General features: G+C 41.9%; 1 pseudogene; it reads right to left on the reverse strand.

The window, feature by feature from the left end:
- Positions 1-13,949, reverse strand: part of LOC135981135 (uncharacterized) — a 28,189-nt pseudogene extending 14,240 nt beyond the window's left edge.
- Positions 13,950-20,486: the final 6,537 nt, after the last annotated feature.

The raw sequence follows: 20,486 nt of genomic DNA on the forward strand, positions 1-20,486 counted from the left end.
TGAAAAATACTATTTCTCTTGTTTTTATAGTGCAAATATTTGTAATAAAAATAAATATAAAGTGAACACTATATACTTTGTATTCTGTCGTAATTGAAATCAATATATTTGAAAATGTAGAAAACATCCAAAAATATTTAAATAAATGGTATTCCATTATTGTTTAACAACACAATTAATCATGATTATTTTTTTTAATTGCAAGATTAATCGTGAATAATCTTTTTAATCACTTGACAGCATTAGTTGTTAGTTAAGGTTTTTGTGCTATACGTGGGTATTTTTAATTTCTCTGGAACTCAATGTATTAGGTTATTTTAATTGGTCATACATCAGGAACAGGAACACATATATAATGTGTTCTAATAATGAGTTTAGGAGCAAGTATTGCTGGCTGTGTTTTGAAGAATCTCCACTTTTTTTCCATGAGATAATTGATATACATCTGTTTGCTACTCGACGCCTGTCCTAGTTTGCTGTTAATTTTGAAACTTCCTTAAGCAGGATGTTTTCAACTTTTAGTTTCACGTTAACACAAACTCAAAGCATGACTATTCTGCAGAGATGAAAGGCGGTGCCTTTCTTATCTACTAAACTAACTACTTCCCATTATTTTCAAAGCAATTATCAGGGAAGAGAACCAGACTGAACATAACCATTCTGATTGTTCATGAGAATCTAGTTAGATCCAGTTGTCCGAGTGAATCTAAAGGAGTTTTATTCTTTGTGAGTCCCAAACTGATAGATCCATGCTGATGACACAAATATAGTGTGTAGATTTGCTTTATATCCTTCATGCTAGTATACTGAATAGATGGGATAAGGCAGAATGAACCTCTTCCTTTTAATTTTTTTTTTTTTTGCTTTTGCTTTTACTTTGGAAATATTGGCATATTAACATAGACAAGATACATGGATATATAATTTATAAAGTATCATGATCGCTACAGATAATATATTATGGCTATATTTTCAAAACCATGTACAGTTATTAGCAAAATTAGCTTTCTTAAGTCCTGTGCTAAAGATTTATCAGAATGGCCAGGTTCAAGAACTTTAAATGTTCTCATAGCCTGTTGATCTTAGAAGATGTATATGAACACCAGTGATGGCTTGTGCCCTATTAATACTTTAGAGTGTAAATACAAATACTTTTCATCTTTCTAAGCCATTGATGTTTATTAAATTGTTACAACAATTCTTAGACTATATTAAAGATGTAAGGAGTTTCCCAGTCAAAAACTTAGCTGTAGTTAAGACTATAAGTACATGGCAATACCTTAAGAGAAAACAGCTTCAATATTATTGAAGTAAAAAGGAAAGCTAGCAACTTCAAAAGTAAGATAAAACATCAATAAAAGAAAATTAGTAGTATGGGGACCTTACTCTCCCATTATTCCTTCTCATCTTATACCTCAGTCTTTTACAGAACTTTAAGCCTACACTGTACCATGCTCAGTATGTTAATATATGTACTACTCAAATTTATGGTCTGCACTTACACAATTATTTTAGTCTCTTCTTAGTCTCAAGTGTACTTCTACACTTGTCCAAGGAATAAGTAAAAAGAAGTCTGAAAGGATGTTTTAAATGCTTGACATTTTCTTCCAAGGCAAAGGAATGTGGAATATTATTTAATATTAAATTGTTTTATAAAACCTTAATGGACTCTTTATTCCTTCCAGTAATCATAATCCTTTTTAAATGACATGGCACCATTACATACAATAAATAATGTCCCCTTCAATGCAATGTATGTTAAAGCCAATAACAACAATACCTTGTTGTGCAGTTAATAGCTGTAATTGGCAGCAGTGCTGTAGCTCCTTGCCAAATTATAGTTGATAAAATATTCATTCTTATGTCTATCACAGGAGATTTCAATTACTGACTCTGCGCTCTTACCAGACTAACAACCACTAAATGTTTAATCAAAAATGATGTAGCACATCAGCACTATTATGTACAATATTGTTTTCTTCTGGTCAACATATAACTACGTCAGTACTGCTCTAAGCTGGTAGCACATTTGGCTTCTGGTCTAGAAAGCTGGTGGGAAGTCCCACACTATATGGCACAAGCTATACACAGCCTCATTGTAGGACAAGCCTAAGTCTCACCCTTTCCAAGGCAGGGATGCATTTTTGGGTCAGGAGTTGGGTCAGAAGGGTCAGCAGGTGGAGAGATTGGAATATCCCTACATATAGGCTATTCTTCAGGCTCTGCAAGGCCCACAGGAGCCCTGGCATCTAGGGCACCAGATGGGGCAGCCCAGAGGGCTCCATTAGATTGTGCTGGGGACTGAACCTATTCCCAGCAGCCCCAGGATCACAGAGGTACAAGCTGCCTTCCCTAACACTAGTGCAGGGATGAATCTGACCCCAGTGGTGACTTTACAATATAGGCACCCGATCCTGCTAATATCAACTGTTGGCCATCAAAGCCACCTTTAAAGAATGGCATCATTACTTGGAAGACACATGACTTCCAGTTCAAGAATTCACGGATCATAAGAATTTGAAGCCCCTGAGAACTACAGAGGTTCTCAATCAACGCGAGATCTGTTGTTCCCTCTTTTTTCTCCCAATTTGATTTCACCCTGGCCTATCACCCTGGTATCCCAAAAGGTAAAGCCAACACATTATCTCACATGGGTGAGTACCCGAACAAGGGAAATAGACCCATAGAGCCCTCCATAGTTTTGAAGCCCTGCCGTTTTGTTAACATTATCATCATCATGTTCCCATGACACCTCTGACATTTAGAGTGGCGATGAAGCTCCTCCATTCCCATCTGTTTCTGGCAAGTCTTTCAATGATTTGCTAACATACTTGTGCACAATGATTTATTGTCTCTTGTGAAGTCTCTCTTGCCTCATAATCCATTTGTGGTAAAATTGATGTGGACCAGTACAAATGCGAACCCCTGATTTGAACTTCTCAGTTAAGAATGTGGTTCTCTTGTTCAAATATCAGATCTATGTTCCTGATGGTCAACCAGCTCTGGCCATATTTGGGCAATGTCATAACTTACCCCTAACTGGCCATTTCAGTCACTGAAGAAAGATGAAACCCGTGTCTCACAATTTCCAGGTTTTCCAACTGATTAACTTGGTGGTCTTCAACTCCAGCTACCCAATACAAGGAATGTACAGCCAGTGTTACATGTTTCCCTGCCAAAAACGTACATTGACAACTCCTTTCCCAGATGGCTACGACAACCTCCTCTCTGCATCATGGTCCTGGGGCAGGAACAATACCTCATGAGGCAGATCTTGGACTCCAAGATTCTCCATGGGAAGCACATGCCGAGTGTCCATTGGAAGGGCTGTGGTCTTGCTGATCATTTGTGGGAGCCAGCCAACAACATACATGCCCCCAGCCTACTTCAGGCTCGAAGCTGGGGACCGATTTTCAAAGCTGGGGACAGAGGAAATTTCCTGCAGGTCTTCTGATAGGCCCCGTAGCATTCAAGCAGCATTCAGCCAATCCACAAGTGAGGACCCACACAGGTGATCCAAAGGCAGGTATATAGGCTCCCAAGGGAAGCAGCATCTTCAGTCTGCTGAAAATCACTACCTGGCGGGGAGCATTCCTATTGCTAGTACTTTCAATAGACTGCTCTAGATGGCCCTTGCTCCTGCTCTAGCAATGTCTGTTTCCACACTAGCCAGCTCATTCCAGCCTGCATCTTCTCCTGCTCAGCCTGCCACTGGGCTAATCTGACACTGAGATATTTAAATGATTAGCAGCTCTGCAACCTGAAGACTTTGATGTTTTAACTACAATCCTGATAGTCACAGTGCAAATGTAATCACTAACATAGGTGGGTCCCATTGACTTCTCTTTCTTTTGCCCTTCCTTCCAAGTATTGAGTTCAGTCTCTGTTAACTAAGTTGTCTTGGTTCTTCAAATGCTGCCATTTCTTCCAATTTATTTTGAAATACTGGTTATTGATTAGCTGCACTAGTTCCTGAATTGAGACCAGAACCTCATTTTACTGTAGAATCCCACTGAGCTCAAACCAGGACCCACGGGTGAAAGAAATACTGCTCTTAAAATACAGGGGTTTGCAACTGTAAATTGGGGTGAACCTGTGTGCCAGCATTTAAATGGGGAAGTGAATCTGATCAAGATGACGCCAGAGCTGTAGAAGGCACACAGTTAGACAGGTTGTTCCTGGTGTGAAACAATGCAGTGTGGGATAGCAGCTGGAGGACTGCCAAGTCACTGTGAAATACAGATGTGTTTACATGAACCTTCAACTTTCTACAATGGACTTAATCAAATTTCAAACTGGATTAGCCCGTTCACAATATCTGGCCAGTTAATTCTCATGAAGGGATTGCATCATGTGGACACAGTCATTTTGATTTGAAAAAAACAATGAGTTATTGTAGGAAGAAAAAACTCCCTGTGTAGACAACCCCTAAGTTGCTTGGGTCACATGCAGAAAAACACAACATTGAGAGTCTAATTCTGCATGTCCATGCTGTACGGAATTCCCTAGTCATATAGACAAGCCGTTTTAGAGAAAGAACAGTTATTTCATCAGTGGTCTTATTATAAAAAAGAGAATAGGGATATAAATGGAGTGCCCAATAAATCATTTTATGGATGCATAAGGTCTCCTTCACTTTATCAATGCTATTTATGCCTGCCCAATTTCTATTCAATTTAATTCAGTATGACCACATAAAACAGCATGCTGGGTTTGATTATTTTATTGTTTTGCAGCAGCACTGTAATTTCACCAGTCAACCTGCACTCCAATGCACGTCAAATGTATTATCTATGTCATTGCTTGCCCCCAGTTTACTGTGGACAAGAGGACCAAACAGTGGCCTACATTTTCAAAGGTGATTAGTGATTTTTGAAAGCCTCATTTTTGGGGGTCAAACTTAAATGGATCTGATTTTCAGAAAGTCCTGAGCACCCACCCTCTGAAAATCAGGCCTCAATTTTCAAAGGGGCTAATCTGTTTGGATTTTTTGTTTTGTTTTTTTATTAATATTTCAGCATCTTGATGGATCACAGGAATTGTGAAGGATTAACTGGTGCATACTGTGTGAAATAACCATCCTTTTGGCAGAGAGATGCTTAAGCATGCATAATTTATCTACTTCATATCAGTTTACATGTGCCCTTATCTAAGTTTAGCATTGAGATAATTATAGAGGTTACTATGTTACAGATAGCTAATATAATTTACAATAAATATTCTGGTCATAAAATAGTATTCTCCCTCTGAGGAGGCACCTGTCACCTGACAATGTGTAGAAGCAATAATTCTGGCACAACCATCTTTCTTTTCCAGCTCATTTCTCTGATTCCTCATTAGGCATTCAGAAGATATCATCCCTGACAATCCCCATGTGATGCCGAGAGCATGTAACTTTGTTCTTATCCTGAAATAACTGGAGAGAAAATTGTCCATGCCAGGAGATTTACATCAATTGGTACTCCTGCTCCACAGGAAAGTCCTACATTTTAGGAGTCTCTCTGCAAGGGAATGGTTAGTGTATATCTGATTTATCTGGCATGCATCATTCACTTCCTGGAAAAAACAGAAATCAAGGCACTGTAGAACTGCACTTTTTAAATGGATTCCCCCCCCCTTTATTTATGTATTTTTCCCTATTGACTGAAAATATTTTAAATCTGGAGATAACTGGCTTGAGATGTCTACAACTGGATTTAACACATCTATATCACAGGCTGCAGTTTCTCAGTGAAAATGTCCAAGGCATGTAATTTGTTTCTTCTCCCAGGTTATGCTTGCTGAATCTTGTAGATTGAATGCTTATAAAAGCAATTCTCTCTGTGGCATTTGAAATCATCCCATGGATGTTAAAAAATGCCATCCTTCAACGTTGCCATTGTGTAAGGGATTTTCTGCTTGCTATACTCCATGTTGTTAAAATATGAAAATATTCTTTAGGGGTTTCTCTATCACACAATTTTTATTATACACAGAAAAAGGATTTGGGCTCAGATTCATCAGAATGTTTCAGCTGCTTAGCAGTGCACCATAGTGACGCAAAGCAGCTGGAGTCTACTAGTGACTCTGTCCGTTGATCTTCTTTCTTTACTTTTGCATTGACGTTACAGAAGGTTAATCATATGAGCTTTCCTTTTGGGCATAAACTACTTTGATATGATAGCAGATGCTTTCTTAAACGTATTAAATAAGAGAGCTCCAAAACTATTAGGTATCAAAGAATTGTAATACCTACAGACCAGTGCAACCAGGAAATCCAACAAATCATTTTCTTAAACAGAATTGATGACTTATTTGTCAATTTTGCCCTCACTTTAACTTTCAAAACATTATTATTAATCATTTGTATTACAGTAGCACCTAAAGGTCTCCATCTGAGATCAGGGATCCATTGTGATAAGTACTGTCCAGGAACATAGTTGTTTGCAGTGGGGTCCTAACCGTGTTGGTCCCAAAATATGAGAGACACATGGTGGGTGAGGTAATATATTTTATTGGACCAACTTCTGTTGGTTCAAGAGAAAAGCTTTCAAGCTCAGAAGTTTGTCTCTTTCACCAACAGAAGTTGGTCTAATAAAAGATATCACCTCACCCACCTTGTCTCCCTCATGAGCATTACAGACAATCCCTGCCAAAACAGGTTTACAGTGTAATTGCACAAGTCAGAAAAAGTGTAGACGTATTTTTATCTTAGTTTTATAGATGCAGAAAGGGGCACAGAAAGATTGGGAGACTTCCCTTAGGTAAGATATGAACTTATTCATTCTTGTCAATTCTTGTGATTTTTATCACATGACTCACAACATTTGTTGTTTTACCTAAAGCCCCAAACCTTAGAGTGCTGTGATTATGAGTTTCAGCTTTATTTTTTTAAGGTAAGTTTCTAGCTTTCATGGCTGCAGAGAAAACCTTGAGAATGTGTACTATGTGTACTATAAAGGCTGAAAAAGCAGAAGACAAATAATTGATCATTTTTTCAGCCATATCACATTATCAGATTATTTTGGGGGCCTTGACTCATGACCATTGAATGCTTGGGGCTGGCAATGCTGAAAGTCTGTATGGAGCCAATCTAGGATTGACCCCAGATTTCCTGAGTCCGTGTTCCAGCTTTAACCACAAAACCATCCTTCTTTAGAGGAGGCAGCAGCTAACAGAAGGTGGTTTCAGTCCATCACTCTCTGGTTTATAAGCCAAGGATGTTCCCACTGTGTCACTCTAATGCTGACCATGTAAACGTATTTATCAATTCATCCCCAAAGCAGGGGGATTGAACAAGGACTATGCACCACTCAAGTCCATCAAAAGCTCTCTGGTACATAAGGGATACCTACGCCTGTGCAGGCCTCTTGAACACTGATAAAGTTCACCTTGACTTCTTAAAGTCTTAGGTTCCAATTTTAGTATACATCTGTGGGTGCAATTAATTTGGCACCCTCAGATATTACAGGCAGGAGTAAAATTGCACCCACAATTTTATTGGAGATGGCTGCTGAATATTTTAGGTTATTTAACATTTAGGTTATGTTTAAAAGTGGCTTCCAAATTTGCATAGAAAACTCTGAGCATTCTCCAAAACTCAGAAGTGTTCATGCAAACAGGGTAATTAGATGTTTAAACTCAGAGGCCAAACTTGGAGTAGAATTTTCAGAAGACTGAGCAGTCAAAATGCCACTTGAAGTTAATTGGAACTGCTTCATCTTCCGCCCCTCTCAAAGTTAGCCTCCACAGTTGAAAATTATCCTCTCTACTCTCTGTTCTCCTGACTCTCGCAAGGTTCGTCATTACTAACACAAGACTAAACGTAGGTGTAGAAGCAAAGGAAAGTCCCGATCAGTAAATACTATTGCAGGTTCAAAGTTGGCAGAATAAAAGTTAAAACAGAATGAAGTTTATTTTGACAGGAACACAGACATTAGATATAAAAAATGACCAATTAGCGTCTAGATCATGGGACGAGATGATAGGAAGAAGAAAAGATTAGTTCATGGGAAAGGACACTCATACACATTTTAAAATCAAATGAATGTATTAATTTACTGTAGTTCTCATAGGGCTAGGATGGGATCAGATCAGAAGTGGGACATTTGGAAAGGGTTGAGCATATTCTCTTTCAAGAAGTGGTCCTAGCAGTTTGAGAATCCTGATCTTGTCAAAGTTAAGCACATGCTTTGTTGAATCAGAGCTGCCATCTCTGTGAATTAGCTCCCTGTCTGGAAAATGGTTATTAAACTTACCAGTCACACACAGATGTTCTGAGGATCAATTCATCAATATTCTGTATATAAATTGCTCAGATTCTGTAGAGATTATGGCCTTTTAAAAACCTAGTTTTTTTTCTATTGTTCCTACAGTATATTCTTCACTGCTTTGACTGATACAGTTTTAAAATACTGCCACGTTTTCTATAATGAATACATATATATATGGCTAATGGCAATATAATAATTTAAGTCAAATGTGCTATATTGTAATGGAAACATGTTTTTAGTTTCCTAGCAGCCAAATTACAAGGAATTACTCATTTTCAATATCTTTTTGATGCTACACCTTTTTGGAGGACCTGATCGTCACAATGCCATTGGAAGTGTAGCTCTCCAGCGTAAAGCTGATGGACATTTTATGCAGCCTTACGCTATAATACAAACTGAGCAAAGTTTTATGTAGCTCTCTACTTGTTTTAAAAAAAAAACAAATTAATACCAGGTACTGATTATAGGCCCAAAGTAAAAACATCTTGAGTCTGTTTAGACTAACCACTGTTTCAGTAGAGCTGCAAAACTTGATTGTTGGATTTTTCAAATCAGTGTTTATAGTTAAGAATATTCAGCATGGTAGATAAAGAATAGTAGACTCTCTTAGACATCCATAAGCACACATCAGTTAAGTATGTAAGCATTCTTAGCTCCACCAGAGCTTCATCACAGGGGGTGAGATAGAGGGCCCAGGATGCCTTTCAGCCACCTTTGCACTTCTCTGTCCGTCAGGGCAGCTGGAGGTCAATTTGTCCCCAACATAATCTAGAATAGCTTTAGGGTTCCTCTAAATTACACTAGCCTTCAATGTTTCCCTGGGGGCCATTATGCTGGTTGGGATTGTCAGATTAAAGTGTGCTCTGGCCACACTCCTGCCTGCCCCAGAAACATACACTGAAGGGTCTAGTAGAAGTAGGTGTAGAGTTGATCATACCAGCTGTATGCCAGCCTAGGAATACCACATGCTGGAGGAATGTTCCACTGCTCATATAGATCAGCTTTAAGTTACTTCCCATCAATATAGTGGCACAAAGAGACCTTAGCATCTGATCCACTGTGTGTACAATCAATGTGTACAAGTTATTCTGTGCAACAGTTGTGAATGTCCCATCAGGGCCAGATTGAGGGCTCTTCAAAACTAAGTACCTTTATAAACATAACATATAAAAACACTAAATATAAGAAAGAGGCTGCAGATTTGAAAATTGGAATCTTCAGAAAAACCTGCAACTTGGATAGCAGAGATATTCTTGTCAGGAGGATGAATTAAACTTAATTAACTGCTATGGCAAACAGATTGATAGTGATCCAGGTTTTCATGGTACTCAGAGTAAAAGGGAACATAATCAGGGCATTTATCTGACCATTTAAGCCTTTACAACATGTGCACATTAAATGATCATTTGCCCTTTGTAGCTTTCACTTCTCTCTGTTAGAAACAACTTATGTCTGGATTTTTGTTCCTGTTTTATTTCTCTGTTGGTTTGCAAGTGCAACCAAATGTCCATTTACAGATTGCATGGCAGAGCAGATGTTAGCCATGATCCTTTCCCTGAAATTGACATGCATATGAGTCAAGGTTGGCATCTGGTGTTTATTCAGGAGAACATAAATTTGTTAGCCTGACCAAGATTGATCAAGTCAGAATATTAAATAACTTTGCCTCTGGATCCTTAATTATTGTGTTCCTTTAAATATATGCTAAGTATTGACACTATTCACTATATAGATATTATTTTAAATTGCATCTGACATACAGAAAAAGCACACGTGAATATTCATTGTGAATTCGAACAACACAAAAACTGTCATCCTTCAGGTTTAGTTAAGACAGTTAAGTCCTAGATTCTGCCCCTTTAGTTATGCTGAATAGCACCTTATCTGCAATTAGTCCCACTGAAATCAGTGAGACTGCTCACGGAGCAAGCTGCTACTCAAAATTATATGAAGTATACAGTTAGGATTTTTGTGGCTGTGGATTTCTTAAAGTTTATGGCAAAACATGTCTAGCTTACAAGCTTTCATGTTTTCAATGGTTTTGTTCGCTTTTTAAATGACACCTTCACTTTTTTTGGTTTCCATCTACTTTTTTTATAACCTTCTGAGTTTTGCATTGAGTTTGAATGAACCCAAACACATTTGGCCTGGTTTTGGGTTGAAGAAACCATATATAAACTTAATATATTTTGCATGGGTTTGAACATAATCATAAATCCTCCTCAAAACACTTGGGGAGGGAGGATATACATATGAAATTTGGTCTAGGTTCCCCTCCTAAGGGCTGTGAGAACTCCTAAAGACTTTCAACAAAGCTGGGCCAAATTTCACTGGTTTCAGGTTTGTAAATGAGTTTGACACAGCCCTAGTCAGGGGGCAGATTATAGTGAACACTACTGAATAAATATAGCCGTCTTATGTTGTTTTTATTTTCAGATTGAGATACAGCATTTTTGTGAATTATATCTTTAAATTTCCCCATTGTTGGTTTTACTCTTTTCACTGTTACCGAGAGGCTATATCAACATCTTGAAAATAGTTTTAAAAGCAAACCCTTTCAAATGAATGAAATGCAAGGGTTTGCCTTGGAAGCCTGGCTGCACTAGACAATCTCATTTCCTGGATCTATTTGGACTGTCCTGCATCACTGAAGAGGATAAATAAATCTATCTATTTTACTGTAGTTAAACTGTTACTTTGCTCCTTTCCTCCCACTGTCACTTGCAAAGCTGTTCTAGAATTGCCTTCACAAGCTGCAAAGAAGGACAATTTTCAAATGGAATTGTACGCAGCTATCTTTCAATGACTGCATTTTGCATTGATCTTGTTTTTCTCAGGCCTTGGCTACACTTACCAGCTAGTTCGACGGCTGGAAATCGAAGTTCTGGGTTCGACTTATCGCGTCTAGTCTGGACGCGATAAGTCGAACCCGGAAGTGCTTGCCATCGACTGCGGTACTCCAGCTCGGCGAGAGGAGTACCGCGGAGTCGACGGGGGAGCCTGCCTGCCGAGTGTGGACCAAGGTAAGTTCGAACTAAGGTACGTCGACTTCAGCTACGTTATTCACGTAGCTGAAGTTGCGTACCTTAGTTCGAATTAGGGGGGTAGTGTAGACCAAGCCTTAGTTAGGAAACTAGACTAAATATACTATGATTCACAGTTTATTATTTCACTGGAAATAGCAAGTGTCTGGCAAGTACCTTAGAATCATAGAATATCAGGGTTGAAAGAGACCTCAGGAGGTCATCTAGTCCAACCCCCTGCTCAAAGCAGGGCCAACACCAACTAAATCAGCCAGGGCTTTGTCAAGCTGGGTCTTAAAAACCTCTATGGATGGAGATTGCACCACCTCCTTAGGGAACACATTCCAGTGCTTCACCACCCTCCTAGTGAAATAGTGTTTCCTAATATCCAGCCTAGATCTCCCCCACTGCAACTTGAGACCATTGCTTCTTGTTCTGTCGTCTGCCACCACTAAGAACAGCTGAGCTCCATCTTCATTGAAATCCCCTTCAGATAGTTGAAGGCTGCTATCAAATTCCCCCCACTCTTCTCTTCTGCAGACTAAATAACCCCAGTTCCCTTAGCCTCTCTGCGTAAGTCATGTTCCCCAGCCCTCTAATCATTTTCGTTGCCCTCTGCTGGACTCTCTCCAATTTGTCCACATCCTTTCTGTAGTGGGGGGACCAAAACTGGACGCAGTTCTCCAGATGTGGCCTCACCACTGCCGAATAGAGGGGAATAATCACCTCCCTCGATCTCCTGGCAATGCTCCTACTAATGCAGTCCAATATGCCGTTAGCCTTCTTGGCAACAAGGGCACACTGGTGACTCATATCCAGCTTTTCGTTCACTGAAATCCCCAGGTCCTTTTCTGCAGAACTGCTGCTTAGCCAGTCGGTCCCCAGCTTGTAGCGGTGCCTGGGATTCTTCTGTCCTAAGTTCAGGACTCTGCACTTGCCTTTGTTGAAACTTATCAGATTTCTTTTCGCCCAATCCTCCAATTTGTCTAGGTCACTCTGGACTCCATCCCTACCCTCCAGCATATCTACCTCTCCCCCCATCTTAGTGTCATTTGCAAACTTGCTGAGGGTGCAATCCATCCCATCATCCAGATCATTAATAAAGATGTTGAACAAAACTGGCCCCAGGACCGACCCCGAGGGCACTCCACTTGACACCAGCTGCCAACTAGACATTGAGCCGTTGATCACGACCCATTTTGCTGGACAATCTAGCCAGCTTTCTAGCCACCTTATAGTCCATTCATCCAATCCATACTTTTTTAACTTGCTGGCAAGAATACCATGGGAGACCATATCAAAAGCTTTGCTAAAGTCAGGATATATCATTTCCACTGCTTTCCCCATATCCACAGAGCCAGTTATCTCATCATAGAAGGCAATCAGGTTGGCCAGGCATGACTTGCCCTTGGTGAATCCATGTTGACTGTTCCTGATCACCTTCCTCTCCTCCACGTGCTTCAAAATGGTTTACTTGAGGACCTGCTCCATGATTTTTCCAGGGACTGAGGTGAGGCTGACCAGTCTGTAGTTCTCTGGATTCTCCTTCTTCCTTTTTTTAAAGATGGGCAGTTTATTTGCCTTTTTCCAATCATCTGGGACCTCCCCCAATCGCCACGAGTTTTCAAAGATAATGGCCAATAGCTCTGCAATCACATCAGCCAATTCCCTCAGCACCCTTGGATGCATTAGATCTGGACCCAGGGACTAGTGCATGTCCAGCTTTTCTAAATAGTCCTTAACCTGTTCTTTCACCAGGGCTGCTCACCTCCTCCCCATACTGTGTTGCCCAGGACAGCAGTGTGGGAGCTGTGAAGACTGAGGCAAAAAAAGCATTGCGTACTTCAGCTTTTCCCACATCATCTATCACTAGGTGGCCTCCCCCATTTTCCCTGACCTTTTTCTTGTTGCTAACATACCTGTAGAAACCCTTCTTGTTACCTTTCACATCCCTTGCTAGCTGCAACTCCAGTTGTGTTTTGGCCTTCCTGATTTATACCCCTGCATGCTCGAGCAATATTTTTTATACTCCTTCCTAGTCATCTGGCCAAGCTTCCTTGTAAGCTTCCTTTTTGTGTTTAAGCTCACTGAAGATTTCATTATTAAGCCAAGCTGGTCGCCTGCCATATTTGCTATTCTTTCTGCACATCGGGATGGTTTGTTCCTGCGCCCTCAATAAGGCTTCTCTAAAATACAGCCAGCTTTCCTGGACTCCTTTCCCCCTCATATTAGCCTCCCCAGGGATTCTGCCCATCAGTTCCTCAAAGGAGTCAAAGTCTGCTTTTCTGAAGTCCTGGGTCCATATTTTGCTACTCTCCTTTCTTCCTTTTGTGAGGATCCTGAAATCAACCACCTCATGGTCACTGCTGCCCAGGTTGCCACCCACATCTTCTTCCCCTACCAATTCTTCCCTGTTTGTAAACAGCAGGTCAAGAGGAGAACGCCCACTGGTTGGTTCCTCCAGTAGTTGCACCAGGAAGTTGTTTCCAACACTCTCCAAAAACTTCCTGGATTGTCTGTGCACTGCTGTATTGCTCTCCCAGCAGATGTCAGGATGATTGAAGTCCCCTATTAGAACCAGGGCCTGTGTTCTGGAAATTTCAGTTAATTGTTCGAAGAAAGCCTCCTCTACCTCATCCTCCTGGTCCAGTGGTCTATAGCACACGCTCACCATGACATCACCCTTGTTGCTCTCACTTCTAAACTTAACCCAAACTTTCTCAACAGGCTTTTCTCCAGTTTCATACTGGAGCTCTGAGCAATCAAACCTCTCTCTACATACAGTGCTACTCCTCCATCTTTCCTCCCCTGCCTGTCCTTCCTGAATAGTTTATACCCATCCATGACAGTGCTCCAGTCACGTGAGCTACCCCTCCAAGTCTCTGTTATTCCAATCACATCGTAGTTTTTTGATTGTGCCAGGACTTCCAATTCTTCCTGCTTGTTTCCCAGATCATTTTTCCTGATCACTTTCAGACCTGGAAACTAAGGTGTGGATCAGTGATGGAAATTTCATTGGGATTAGCTACAGTAAATTGTGCGTGAATCTACATGTTGGGGGCAGACCTGCCCTCCCAAACAATTAAATACTTCTAGCATTATGCATTTCTAAGTGAATATAATTTTCAGCAAGAACATGCTGACAGCTCATAACAAGTAGCAGTTCTACTTGTATTGTGCATCTAATTGAGAGGAATATATCATTTGAAAATTGGCTCAGCATTGCTGTAACAATCTCATCCCAATCCACTGGTTCTTTGATGTCAAGATAACAGGCCCTTGTATTTTTCTATCTCTAAGTTCCATGAGTTGCTGGAAAAGAGCCTCATCTCATGACACCTTGAAAGATAGTTGCAAAAAAAAAAAATAGATTCTCCAGTCTGTCTCCCTGCAAACTCAGGATTGTTCCTTGTTTGGTTCAGTCTAGATTTAAAAGATCCCAGCTCTGTAAAGGTGAGAAGCTCCTTAGCACAATTACAATTCCTTAACCATCCAGTGACTCCTTAGGGTACTTGTAAATTGCCTCTTTTGGTAAGAGGCAAATAGTTCATGCTGTCTTAGGCCTGGCCAACTCTAGAAACTTTTGGGGGTGTAACAGTGTGAGGTAGGGGGTGATTTTTTGTAACACTTTTATACTGACAAAACATTAGTATAGACAAAGTTCTATCAGCTTTTGTCAGTATAGCTTTTATACTAACAAAAGCTCTTTTTTGCTGATATAAGTTGTGTCTACACAAGGAGGGATTGGGACACTGGTATAACTATACCAGCAAATCTTTCTAGTTTAGATAGGACCCTATGCTATTTCCATATACTGTATTGCTCCAACTGTAAACTATGGTGAACTTATTCAGGTATCTGAACCATAGATTTATATCCCAATGTCAAAGCTCTTTCATTCTTTATCTGTATAGTAGGGACAAATGACAATATGTATCTGGAGACATATTTATTGGTATTTCTGTCTTTTGTGGACTTTAAGTCATCTGTGATGTTTTACTCAACTTCAAATTAATGTACTGGATGATGTTTCAGTCATGTACTGGCCTGGCCTGGCCCTTATGCACAATGTGGGGAAAGATGTAAGGTCTTATATCTCCTGGTGTGGCCCATGTAAGGGCTGGGTGGAATTGCAATGCCTGTGCTCTGGAGAGTGTAAGGATTGTTCACTTCCTACTTCTGCAGAGCTGCAGCCAGGTGGGGGACATAAACTGTCCTACTAGACCCCTTAGGGAGGGGAGAAGCAGAAGGCATTCTGCTTCAGGCATTGTTTCTCTTCAGGCAGGGTTATTCTAAACTTCTCCTTATTATTGCCCTGATTCAGCAAGGTACGTTAGAATATTCCTATTTTTAAGCACAGAGAGTCCCATTGGCTTCAAAAAAAGAACAGGAGTACTTGTGGCACCTTAGTGTGCCTATTAATATACTTACAGCTAGGCATATACTTAAATATCATGCTGAACTGCAGCCTGTGTGCAGTGCCACAGCGTATGTCTACATTAGATTTACCTCAGTATAATTGTTCAGCCTACAATGAAGCACTTATGTTTGTAGCCTGGAAAAAAACCTTAAGAAACATTCAAACTAGCCTTTACAAAGGTGTTCGCTAACTTGAGTTAATTGATCACTTACCTCCAGGGTAAAAAACGTCTAGTGTAGAGATGCCCTAAATGGCAGAATCAGGCCCATAATATGTAGCTAATCTTATAAACCATCAAATGCAGCTCTTTCTAGGAAATTTAAAACTGCCTTTTAAGTTTTAAATGACAATGTTCAGTTAGCTAAAATGAAATCCAATAGCATCACAAGATTTATTCTTAATACCCGGCTAATATAAATTATTTCTGGCAGGCCTCCTGATACAGACTGAACAGCTCAGACATAACTACAAACAAATCAATTTTAGGAGAATAATCTATGATCTGGTCTGGTGTGTGCACATGCATCTATCAAAGGATATTTGTCACCCAGTTACCAATTTTTAAGCACAGGCTAAAAGAGCAATGTCTTCAGTTCAGTCTCAAAAGCCCCAGGTATATTTGCATGTTAACTCTTTCACCAGAAAATCTTTAAGATAGGAAGCTGAAAACAACAACAACAACAAAAGACCTAGATCCATAGTATTTAAGGTGAAATTCTAAAGTAATCATAAATTGAAAGATGGTTACATTGTAATAGCAACAGCAGTAGTAGATACATAAAAGGACAGCCACTAACTAAACTATGAAATATCAAAGCACAAAGATAGCAAAGTCATTCACACTAGTATATTATTAATCATCCATCAGCAAGGCATTTCCACTGAAAAAACTCTATTTTCTGGGTTACAATGAGACCTCCCTTGAAGGAAAGTTCAGGAGGGACAGTATTTTTCATTTTGTCTAGCATAATGGAATTCCAAATCTGAATGGTGTCCTTACCTGCTACCTTAATACGAATAGTTATCAATACTACTAATAATAATAATGATGACCATGATAGGAGGAGAACAACAATTGATCTGTCTCCTAGTCTTCCTTTCCAAAAAGTTCATCCTTCCACTATTATCCCTACAAATGTACACAGAGAGGAGTGCAGGACATTGGGTTATCTCCTCTAAACCTCAGTGCATTTGTTCAATTTTTTTTTAATAAAATGACATATACCTATATCCACACTCTGCACTGAGGTGAAATCCTCACCCATGCTACAGAATCTTTATTCCAGAGTGGCATAAAGGGACCCTAACAGCCTCAGATCTGGCCAGGGTAGGAGTCCCATGGTACAGGAAGTGAGGAAGACAACGGCCTCAAAGGACCTCTTCACAAGCCCTGCTGTAAGAGGCATATCAGGGTCACGTCAAGCATGGTAGGGACTTCTTCGGGGTGGGGTCACAGCATTTAGTACTGCGGAGATTCTCAGCTGTGGTGTGGTTCATAGGCACTCTGAGGAGGCTGCTCTACTGTAAGCAGGCCCTTAGGGCTATCTAAATTATGCCAACACCTGCAGAGTAGCCCATAATGGAAAGGGGGCTAAGGTGGTTTAAAGAACAGAATCTCAGCCATAAAGTTTTTTGAACACATTGTTGAACCTGACAACATGGGGTTTCTCTATGCTGAAAAATATAAGATGTAAGGGGACTGTTGCCCCCTTACTAACATTCAGTGGGGGTATTTTGGTTGGCTAGCTCCCAGCACTAAAAGGGGAAGGGTCGATGGCAAATCAGGCGCCTGAGACTGACAGTCCCCGGGAACAACGGGGAGAGGCTAATGCTCCAGATCAGCCTGATTGACAGGGCGGGCAGGCTAATCAGAGAGTCAGGAGGCTGGGGGGTCCCGTCCTCCGTGTAAACTGGAATGGCCTGAGTCAGACAGAGTGGGGCCGAGCTAAGGAGAGAGCAGGGGCCCGAGCTAAGCTGCTGGAAGCAGAGCTGCAGCCCCAAAGCCAGAGCACAGCCCAGAGAGAGCAGACCTGCCCTGGGAGCAGAGCTGTAGCAACCAGAGCCAGAGGGGCCAGACAAGCAACCAGGAAGCAGGTCAGAGCTGGGAGCAGAGTCACAGAAGCAGCCTGCAGAGCCGACCTGTCCTGGGGGCAGAGCTGTAGCAACCAGAGCCAGAGGGGCCAGAGAAGCAGCCCAGGGAGCTGAAGGTAGAGCAGCAGCAGCAGCCGTGCTGAGGCTGAGTGGAGCTGGAGCTGGGGCTGCAGCAGTCCGGAGCCGGGTGTGGTGAGCAGCTGGAGAGAATGAGGGGGACCCTGGGCAGTGGGCGCAGCGCAGGGAGACACCTCAGCCAAGAGGCTCTGCAGGCCAGGCTTGGAGGGGGATCGTAACCCTGTCAGGGCGGGGGCGATGCTGGGAAGAAGGGTCCTGCCACCTAGAGCCTGAGAGCGTGTGGCCACTGCCAGAGCAAGTGTCCAACCCACAGCGTCTCTGCAGCACGGCCAGGGCCTGAGAAGCGGGCCTGGGACCTACAAGAAACAAACTGTGAACTGCCCTGACGTTCCAGAGAGACTGTTTGTAATGTTCCCTGCCACAGAGCAGGGTGATGTGTTTTCCTTTAACCTTTCCCATTTTTCCTTACTCTTTTTTAAAATTAATTGCTAATTAAACAACTTGTATTTGCTTTAAATTGTATGAAATGATCAGTGGGTCAGGGAGGTGCCCAGTGCAGAGAGAGTACCCCGGAGTGGGGACACCCTAGCTCCTGTCCTGGGTGACCACAGCAGGGTTGGGGGTCAAGCTCCCCAGGAATCCTGGGCCCAGCTTTGTCGGGGTTTCTGAGGACTCTACCAGACAGGAGAGTGGAAGGGGAGTCCTCAAGGGCAGGGAGGCCTCTGGGTAAAGGAAGTGGGAGCGAGGACTCAGATTCTTTCGTTAGCACACTTCACCAGGGTAGTGCAGAAGCCAGGAAAGTTCCCCACAATAGCGGGACCATTCCCCCGCTTACAAAGACCTGGGCTCAAAACAGAAAAGGTTGGTTTTAAAGTAAACAAGTAAAAAAAAATGGAACTGGCTCCTGGCCTGCCCAGGACCTATGAATCAGCAATGGCGTTCTCAAGCTACTTTTGCCCTCCTCCCTGTCCTTGGGTGTTGAGTTAAGTGTAGTTCAGAAAGATTCAAGAATCAAGGCCAGTGGGTCAAATCATACTTGGTGCAACTCTGTTGTCTCAATGGAGCTGTACCAATAATGAATCTGCCTCTATTATAATAAACTTTGGGATTTTTTTTAAAGTTATACAAGATTAAATGTGAAAAATGGCTAATTAAACTACATTTTAACTGATTTAAAAAAAATAGCTCAACATTTGTTCTGGTCCTGTTTCCACTGAAATCAATGCAAAAATTTTCCATTGACTTCCCTGGGAACAGAAATAGGGCCTAATTTTCTTGTACGCCTAAAGGTGTAATGGTGGGATTTTAATGATTAATTTCCAGCTTTAACCTGGAATTCCATGCCTCCTGCTGGTTGTCTCAGGGGTTAGCTCTGCCAGGCAGTGCACCCTCTGCTAGCGATGCATCGCCTGTCTTTGTCACCATCTGCAGGCCTGCCTCAGTCTAAGTACAGCAGAGTCCTCTTCATGACTCAGCCCTCTGGCCATGTCACCATCCGTGTTTTCCTACCATCAGGGGGTCCAGTGGGGCACCTCAGTTCTATAGTCTAGCCAGTTCCCCAGAGGCGAGTGGGGGAGGGTGGGTGACCTGGGCCCATCCACTACTCCAGGTTCCATCCCAGGGACCGTGTGGATAGCAGCCTCTTGCTGCAACTCTCAAACTTCCTTTGCTTCTGCTTAAGTTCCCTGGGCCACTTCCCTGTGGCCCCAGCACCTTCTTCGCCCTCTTCTCTCAGGGCCTCGAGCCTGCAAGTTCCAGCAATTAGCCAGGAGCTCTCTCTAGCTTCTCTGGTCCCTGCTAGCAGCTGCTTTATATGAAATACTACCATCCTTCTGCCTGCTAGGAACCCAGTCCTCATTCCCTGGGCTTCCTGCAGCAACTTATGGCCTCTGGCCCTGCAGGTCCTTTTATGTGAACCGTCTGGGTCCTGACTGGCTGCTCCATTCATCCATTCTCCGACTGGCTGCTCCCTGCGCAGCCTCCCTAGACTGCTTTTAACCCCTTGCTTTCCAGTGAGAGGTGAACCCGCCATCACATGGACACACATCTGGTTAGTGCTAAGATAACCCCAACAAATTCATTGCCATTTGTGCCAAGTCTCCAAACAGGAAAGTAAAGTACAGTAACCTGGTGCACCATCCAGACACTAAAATAGATGTAGGCACAGTGATATTACTATAAACCTGTCACAGGTACAAGATGACAAAAAACAAACAAACAGGTATGGAGTTCCTCCACACCACAAGGGGTACATCTACACTGCACCTAAAAACCTGTGGCAGACCCATGACAGCTGATTCAGGCTTGCAGAATACAGGCCAAGGGGCTGTTTAATTGCAGTGTAGATATTCAGGCTCAGGATGGTGCCTGGGCTCTGGGACCCTGTGAGATGGGAATGTTCCAGAGCTCAAGTTGCAGCTCAAGCCTGAATGTCTACACTGCAATTAAACAGTCTCACAGCCTGAGCCTTGTGATCCCAAGTCAGCTGGAGCGGACCAGTGCGGCTGTCTAATTGTGGTGCAGACATACCCAATGGGAACATAGTGAAAATAGGATTTTAACTGTTGATAAGTTACAAATGAGGACAAAGCTGATAAAACTACCCCCCTCCCCACACACCCA

Source organism: Chrysemys picta, chromosome 1, assembly GCF_011386835.1.
Source record: "Chrysemys picta bellii isolate R12L10 chromosome 1, ASM1138683v2, whole genome shotgun sequence".
NCBI classification, from domain to species: domain Eukaryota; kingdom Metazoa; phylum Chordata; order Testudines; family Emydidae; genus Chrysemys; species Chrysemys picta.